Source organism: Ornithorhynchus anatinus, chromosome 7, assembly GCF_004115215.2.
Source record: "Ornithorhynchus anatinus isolate Pmale09 chromosome 7, mOrnAna1.pri.v4, whole genome shotgun sequence".
Lineage (NCBI taxonomy): Eukaryota > Metazoa > Chordata > Mammalia > Monotremata > Ornithorhynchidae > Ornithorhynchus > Ornithorhynchus anatinus.
Genome location: NC_041734.1, coordinates 26670054 through 26677924, shown reverse-complemented (window position 1 = coordinate 26677924; position 7871 = coordinate 26670054). Strand labels below are relative to the sequence as shown.

The following is a 7871-nucleotide window of genomic DNA, read 5'->3' as shown; positions in this document are numbered from 1 at the left end:
GAGAGCTGAAATCCAGTTTATTCTGTAACTGTGGATGTATGGCGGATGTACGGTTTCACCTCTCCATGCATGATTCCCCACGTATAAAATGGGAAAAGAGTATCAAGCTGCAGGATAATTTTGTTGGTGAGTAAAACAGACACACAAACAGACCATTTGACTTTGCAAATGGTGAACTGGGATAGGATCAATTGTAATCTTGCTGTTAACCTGTTAAGGGAAAGGAGTGTGGCCTAGTGGAACAAGCAAGGGCCTGGGAGATAGAAGTCACGGATTCTAATTGCACCTCTGCCACTTGTCTGCTGTGTGACCTTGGGCAAGGCACTTGATTTCTCTGTGCCTCAGTTCCCTCATCTGTAAAATAAGGATTAAATCCTCCCCCCTCCAACATAGACTTTCACAGGGAGACTGGGAGGGATTGTGTCCAATCTGATTATTTTGTATGGACTTGAGGGATTAGTTCTGTGCCTGGCACATAGTAAACCTTAACAAATATAGTAAAAAATAAATAAAAAACCTCTTCACAGCTTCTTTCTATTATCTTTTTGGCAAAGCGTGCCCAAGCTGGATCACCATACCAATCAGAACCCACCAATCCATTAGTAATACAACACCTCTGCACTTTGCTCTATCTCAATCTTTACACGGTACAGTTTATTCTTGCTTCTCCCTTGTGGTCATATTTATGAAGATATCCAGACAAACATCCAGGCTGGTGCCATTGATTGAATGATTGATTGCTGCTCACCCATGACTTCCACTTCATGCTAGCAACCACCTGGGGAGAAGGTTTAACAGCATAGATGAGGTTTCTGCAATCGTTTGGGATCTTTGGATGAAGGATAAGAAGCAGCATGGCCTAGTGAATTGACTATGGGCCTGGAGGTCAGGAGGACATGGGTTCTACTCCCAGCTCTGTCACTTGTCTGCTGTGTGACCTTGGACAAATCACCTAATTTCTCTATGCCTCAGTAACTTCATCTGTAAAATGGGGATTAAGACTCTGAGTCCCATGAGTGTCATGGACTGTGTCCAGCCTGAGTAACCCAGTGCTTAGTACAGTACCTGGCACATAGTAAGTGCTTAACAAATAGCATTTTAAAAAAAGGGCATCAATGAATGTCACTCTTCCTTAATTCTGTATGAAAATTCCTGGTATAGAGTTCCTCACTGGTTCCCTTCCTCTTAATTTTACTGCCAGTGATGGATTTCATTATTTTGTGAAAATTCTTCCTGAGTATAACTTTTTACCATTTTTTCTAACTATGTAAATTCCAGGTGAATGGAGAAGATACTCATCCCTGTCCATTTTAGCGATGTAACTCTCATCAGTTTCACCTTCAAAGTCGGCTGATAATAACCAGTCACGACACTTTTGCCTATAATTTTTAAATACATGTTCTCCAGTGGGCTATTAAATTCCTCATTCTGGAGTACCCCAACCACATCCAAAGTCAGATAGCAAAATACCACTAGACTTTCAAACTTAATGTCCGGATGATCAAAATGACCCTTCACCTTCTCAGACAAGATTATCTTTAAAAATAGTACTGCAATGGCCACATTACTGATCAATAGTCAACACATTCAAGATGAAGAATATTATGGACCATTGTTAATAACTATTTTACCCTTGCCAGAAACAGCTTTCTTCAAGAAAGAACACTTTCACATCATTTTTGAAAGTATCATAACGAGTCAATAAAAGTAACAGCATTAAATGTCTGTGTGTCTTCTTAAAGTGTTAAATCTGAGAGTGGGTGAAATTAAGCAGGATCTGCTTTAAAGCTCTAGACTTTTAATGACTTTGGCTGTCAGTGAAGACCTTGGTATTCAATCTCTGGTTAAGGTCTAAATGTCCCTTTGAATTGACTTGCTACTGCACAGTTTAGTTTTCAGTGATGTCCTTTGCATCGAGGGAAGCAGCGTAGCTTAGTGGAAAGAGCACGAGTCTGGAAGCAGCGTAGCTTAGTGGAAAGAGCACGAATCTGGGAGTCAGAGGAACTGGTTTCTAATCCCAGCCCTGCCATGTGCCTGCTGCTTGACCTTGGGCAAGTCACTTCACCTCTCCGTTCCTCAGCTCTCTGCAAAATGGGGATTCAATACTTGTTCTCCCTCCTACTTGGACAGTGAGCCACAAGTGGAACCTAATTATCTTTTATCTACCTCAACGCCTATTTAGTACAGTGCTTGGCACATAATAAAGCACTTAACAGATACTACAGTTGTTTTTTAGTCCTGCTTCCATTCCTTCTGAGTTCCAGGTATGAACCCATTCTCTCTCCCAGCCCCTGAAACAGGTTCTCTGGGTTGGGACAGGTTATCATCATATATGCTAACTTGGCAGCGGAAGGAGGGAGGAAGGGGGTAATGGGCTATCGTTGGGGAAAGGCTGCAGAGGCCTTACTCCTCTGCTTCTCTCAATCCAATAGGTCCAATCACCACACACCCCCACCAACCCAAAAGCCTTTATACCAAAGACACCATGTTGTGTGTGCACATGGTTTGGCTATGTTCCTGCCAAGGCCATGGTGATGGTTATCTGGCACAGAAAATTGGACTCGCCAAACCAGAATCTCCTCCTGTGGTGACCTAGAATTCAGCAGTTGGTGATTGGAGTACTATCACCACTGTGACCACTACCACTGTACTCATTGGCTCCTCGGATGGAGGGGAAGTCATCCAAAGGACTTCCTGCCCAGGAAGACTTCATCCCAAGAATCCTTGAAGCTTAGTCCAGGAAGTCTTTCCTAGATTTATAAATGCTCAGTTTTGGCACTGTCTGAGAAGAGGTGGCTGAGATGGGGCAAGGAAGCAGGCTGGATTGCATCCTGATGCGTTTTTGTGGAGATTTATGGGCAAGCAGGAGTTTCCAGGAAAGCTTCCAGGAAGGTTTCCAGGAGATAGTTACCTCCTGAGAGCAATATATCCTCAAACGCATATGGGCAGGTGGCAGAAATCACTTGTGCGTGGGGACCCTGATGCTTTACGGTTATCCTCAGGGGAAGGGGCTGTCCATTGGAGAGGGTTAGCAACAGGGGAGCAAGAGGGTGTCTAGTAGAAAGAGTGGGCTTGGGAGTCAGAGGAAGTGAGTTCTAATCTCGGGTCTGTCAACTGTCTGCTGTGTGACCTTGGGCAAGTCACAACTTCTCTATGCCTCAGATATCTTGTCTGTGAAATGGGGATTAAGACTGTGAACCCAATGTGGGACAGGGACTGTGTCCAATCTGATTAGCTTGCATCCACTCCCACACTTTGTACAGTGCTAGGAACATAGTAAGCTTTACTGGTCTTGTCTTATGCTGTCGTCTCCAACCCATAGCAACACCACGGATACATCTCTCCAAGAATGAACCACCTCCATCTGCAATCGTTCTTGGTTTTGTAGCCATAGAGTTTTCTTGGTAAAAAGAAAGGTTTCCTCTTTCCACGCAGTAAACTTGAGTCTCTGCCCTCGACTCTCTCTCACGCCACCGCTGCCCAGCACATGGGAGTTTTGACTTGTAGCAGATTGCCTTCCACTCACTAGCCACTGCCCAAGCTAGGAATGGAATGGGTATACCTCTGCCTAACTCTCCCTCCCATAGCTGAGACTAGTAAAATACTGGAAACTCTCCATGTGTGACCCTGAGAGAAAAAGCTTTACTAATACCATAAAATTTAAATAAAATTTAAAAAAGAACCAGCTGGTACAGTGTCTTCCAGCTATTAGATTTTCGTGGGTTTCAGATACAGTAACAGGGACAAAAGTCATATATTCTTAATCCCACAGAAACTTGGGCCTTGGAAAACCCCACAACCCCCTTAATAGATCATGGTTTATGACTGGCAGCTAGGAATCACAGTGGGGTTAGGGGCTGCACAGAGGGTAGGTTTGTGAAATCTTGCCACTGGCCCACTTCTCTCATGGCTAAGTCATCTGAGAGAGTCCTGATTTCTTCTTTGAAACCCCAGAGCAGAAGAAGAGGGTTACACTCACTCCCTCGGTGAACTCATCCGTTCTCACGGCTTTGACTACCATCTCTACGCAGATGACACACAGATCTACATCTCCGCCCCTGTCCTCTCCCCCTCCCTTCAGGCTCGCATCTCCTCCTGCCTCCGGGACGTCTCCACCTGGATGTCGGCCCGCCACCTAAAACTCAACATGAGCAAGACTGAGCTCCTCATCTTCCCTCCCAAACCCGGTCCTCTCCCAGACTTCTCTATCACCGTGGATGGCACGACCATCCTTCCCGTCCCGCAGGCCCGCAATCTCGGTGTCATCCTTGACTCGTCCCTCTCGTTCACCCCACACATCCTATCCGTTACCAAGACCTGCCGGTTTCACCTCTACAATATCGCCAAGATCCACCCTTTCCTCTCCACCCAAACGGCTACCTTACTATTACGGGCTCTCGTTATATCCCGGCTAGACTACTGTGTCAGCCTTCTCTCTGACCTCCCTTCCTCCTCTCTCGCCCCGCTCCGGTCTATTCTTCACTCCGCTGCCCGGCTCATCTTCCTGCAGAAACGATCTGGGCATGTCACTCCCCTTCTTAAACAACTCCAGTGGTTGCCTATCGACCTCCGCTCCAAACAAAAACTCCTCACTCTAGGCTTCAAGGCTCTCCATCACCTTGCCCCTTCCTACCTCTCCTCCCTTCTCTCTTTCTACTGCCCACCCCGCACGCTCCGCTCCTCTGCCGCCCACCTCCTCACCATCCCTCGGTCTCGTCTATCCCGCCGTCGACCCCTGGGTCACGTCCTCCCGCGGTCCTGGAACGCCCTCCCTCCTCACCTCCACCAAACTGATTCTCTTTCCCTCTTCAAAACCCTACTTAAAAATCACCTCCTCCAAGAGGCGTTCCCAGACTGAGCTCCTCTTCCCCCTCTACTCCCTCTGCCATCCCCCCTTTACCTCTCCGCAGCTAAAGCCTCATTTTCCCCTTTTCCCTCTGCTCCTCCACCTCTCCCTTCCCATCCCCACAGCACTGTACTCGTCCGCTCAACTGTATATATTTTCGTTACCCTATTTATTTTGTTAATGAATTGTACATCACCTTGATTCTATTTAGTTGCCATTGTTTTTACGAGATGTTCTTCCCCTTGACGCTGTTTAGTGCCATTGTTCTTGTCTGTCCGTCTCCCCCGATTAGACTGTAAGCCCGTCAAACGGCAGGGACTGTCTCTACCTGTTGCCGACTTATTCATCCCAAGCGCTTAGTACAGTGCTCTGCACATAGTAAGCGCTCAATAAATACTATTGAATGAATTTATGACTTGCCACACTGCCCTTTGAACTCCAGATGGGTCTTTCCATTTCTCATCTCTCAGCAGATCCCAGACTTGATCAATACATAAATTATTAGATGGCATTTATTGAGTGCTTACTTTGGGCAGAGTACAGTACTCAACACTTGGAAATGGACAATGCAGTTTGTAGATGCAGCCTCTCCTCTCAGTGAGCTTATGGTTGAGTGGGGGAGATGGGCTTAAGGGAAGCAACTAAATAGCAAGGATATTTACATACACAAGTGGGGGCAGGGTGGGAGTGTTCCTAAGTGCTTAGGGAGTGGGACTAGTGCCTTGGAGAGATAGTAGAAAGGAAAAGTGAGGTAGGTGCACTTGGAGAGCTTAGTCCGGGAAGTCTTTCCTAGTTTATAAATGCTCAATTTTGGTACTGTTCAAGAAGAGGAGGCTGAGGCAGAGCAAGGAAGCAAGCTGGATTGAGTCTTGACCAGTGTTTTTGTTGGGATTATGGGCAAGCAAGGGTTTCCAGGAAAGTTCTCCTAAACACCCACCTTGGCCTCTATTGAGTACTATCCCTTTGTCCCCAATTTTCCTGAAACTGACAGCTTGGGGACTGACTGCTGGCTTCCTCACCATACCTCCCCACTCTGTTCCCATCAAGGGAGAAAATTGAGGGATTTTCAAGGAGTCCAGGTGAAAAGCAGCTTTGGGAAGTAGCGTGACCTAGTGGATAGTCACTTCTCTTCTCTGTGCCTCAGTTGCCACATCTTTAAAATGGAGGTTAACACTGTGGGCCCCTTGTGGGGCATAAACTATGTCCAACCTGATTAGTTCATACATAATAACAATAATAATAATAATGTTGGTATTTGTTAAGCGCTTACTATGTGCAGAGCACTGTTCTAAGTGCCGGGGTAGATATAGGGTAATCAGGTTGTCCTACGTGAGGCTCACAGTTAATCCCCATTTTACAGATGAGGTAACTGAGGCACAGAGAAGTTAAGTGACTTGCCCATATACCCCAATGCTTACTCCAGTGTTTGGTACAAGGTAAGCGTTTAACAAATACCACAAAAAAATGGATGCCAACACAAAACTTGCCAAGACCCCACTAGGTAAGACTGCCTCCTCAACCACCACCTCCTCAGAGACCATCTATTTACCCACAGTTTTCTGGACCTGGTAGGGTTCTGAGCAAAAATGACTCATCTTACCCTCCCAGTCACATGCAAATTGCTACCCACCTCAATCACCCCTGCCTCCCACAGTTTCTCTTTTTGTTATGGAAAGACCCTGGGATAGGAAGTCAGGAGACCTAGAAAACAGTCCCCTCTGCCCTGAAGAGTAAGAAACAGTGAGTGCTGACTTCCCATTGGTACCCAACTTCCTGGGGATCACTGACGTGAGGGAATTAACAGACATTTTCCCACCAATCAGATCCTGCTTGGGGAACCAATCAGAGGAGGGAGCAAGAGGGGTGGATCTTAAACCAATATTTTAATGGGAAGTATCTGAACAAAGGTTAACCAGAAGCCTTTCATTTGCCTTGGGAATCATTGATTAGCAAGCCGAAAATTTATCATGTACCAGAATTCTGTTCTAATTGTTACCTTATTAACTTGCTAAAAATCCTTTCAATTACATCTATTAAAAACCCATTTAGAGCTCTAACCTCTGTGTCTGCTTGTGGTAGGAGTTTGGGCAGCTACAGGATGCTGCAGGGATATGTTTTCCTAGGAAGCCGGGGGTTGACAGAGAGAGGAGGGAAGATTTCTCTGAGCTGGCAACCTCTGATTTGGAGGAACTGTCTGCATAAGGTGGTAGCTGAAGCCTTGTGAGCAGAAGAGCTCTTGGAGACAATGTGGATTGAGAAGAGTAAGGGCCAAGAAGTGTCCAAGTGAGCAGTGACTTCATAGTTCTTCTTAATATCCAGTTCCCACAAAACAGCTTCCATGGCGGGATAAGCCATGGGTCCAATCAATAGTAGCTTCAATTATGCTCTTATGTTCTTGGTGTTATGAGAAGTAGCATGGCCTAGTGGAAAGAGGCTTAGGTGTCAGGAGGCCTGGGTACTCTGTCATTTACCTGCTGTGCTACCTTGGGCAAATAATTTCCCTCTGTCTCATGCTCTTTATCTGTAAAATCTGTTCCTCCTTCATCTTTAGACTTTGAGCCCCTTTGACATATTCATTCATTCAATAGTATTTATTGAGCACTTACTATGTGCAGAGCACTGTACTAGGTATTTGGAATGTACAAATCGGTAACAGATTCTATTAGTTGCCATTGTTTTTACGAGATGTTCTTCCCCTTGACTCTATTGCCATTGTTCTTGTCTGTCCGCCTCCTCCAATTAGACTGTAAGCCCGTCAAACGGCAGGGACTGTCTCTATCTGTTGCCGACTTGTTCATTCCAAGCGCTTAGTACAGTGCTCTGCACATAGTAAGCGCTCAATAAATACTATTGAATGAATGAATGAATGAATGAATGAATGAAAGATAGAGACAGTCCCTGCCCTTTGATGGGCTTACAGTCTAATTGGGGGAGACAGACAGACAAGAACAATGGCAATAAATAGAGTCGAGGGGAAGAGCATCTCATTAAAACAATAGCAAATAAATAGAATCAGGATGATGTA

At 45.6% G+C, this 7871-nt stretch overlaps 1 non-coding gene across 1 annotated transcript; it reads right to left on the bottom strand.

Moving 5' to 3' along the window:
• Nucleotides 1-3499: 3499 nt before the first annotated feature.
• Nucleotides 3500-3637, bottom strand: LOC114813574. The gene has a single exon (XR_003761291.1). It is a non-coding gene; the product is annotated as a small nucleolar RNA SNORA7 (small nucleolar RNA).
• Nucleotides 3638-7871: the final 4234 nt, after the last annotated feature.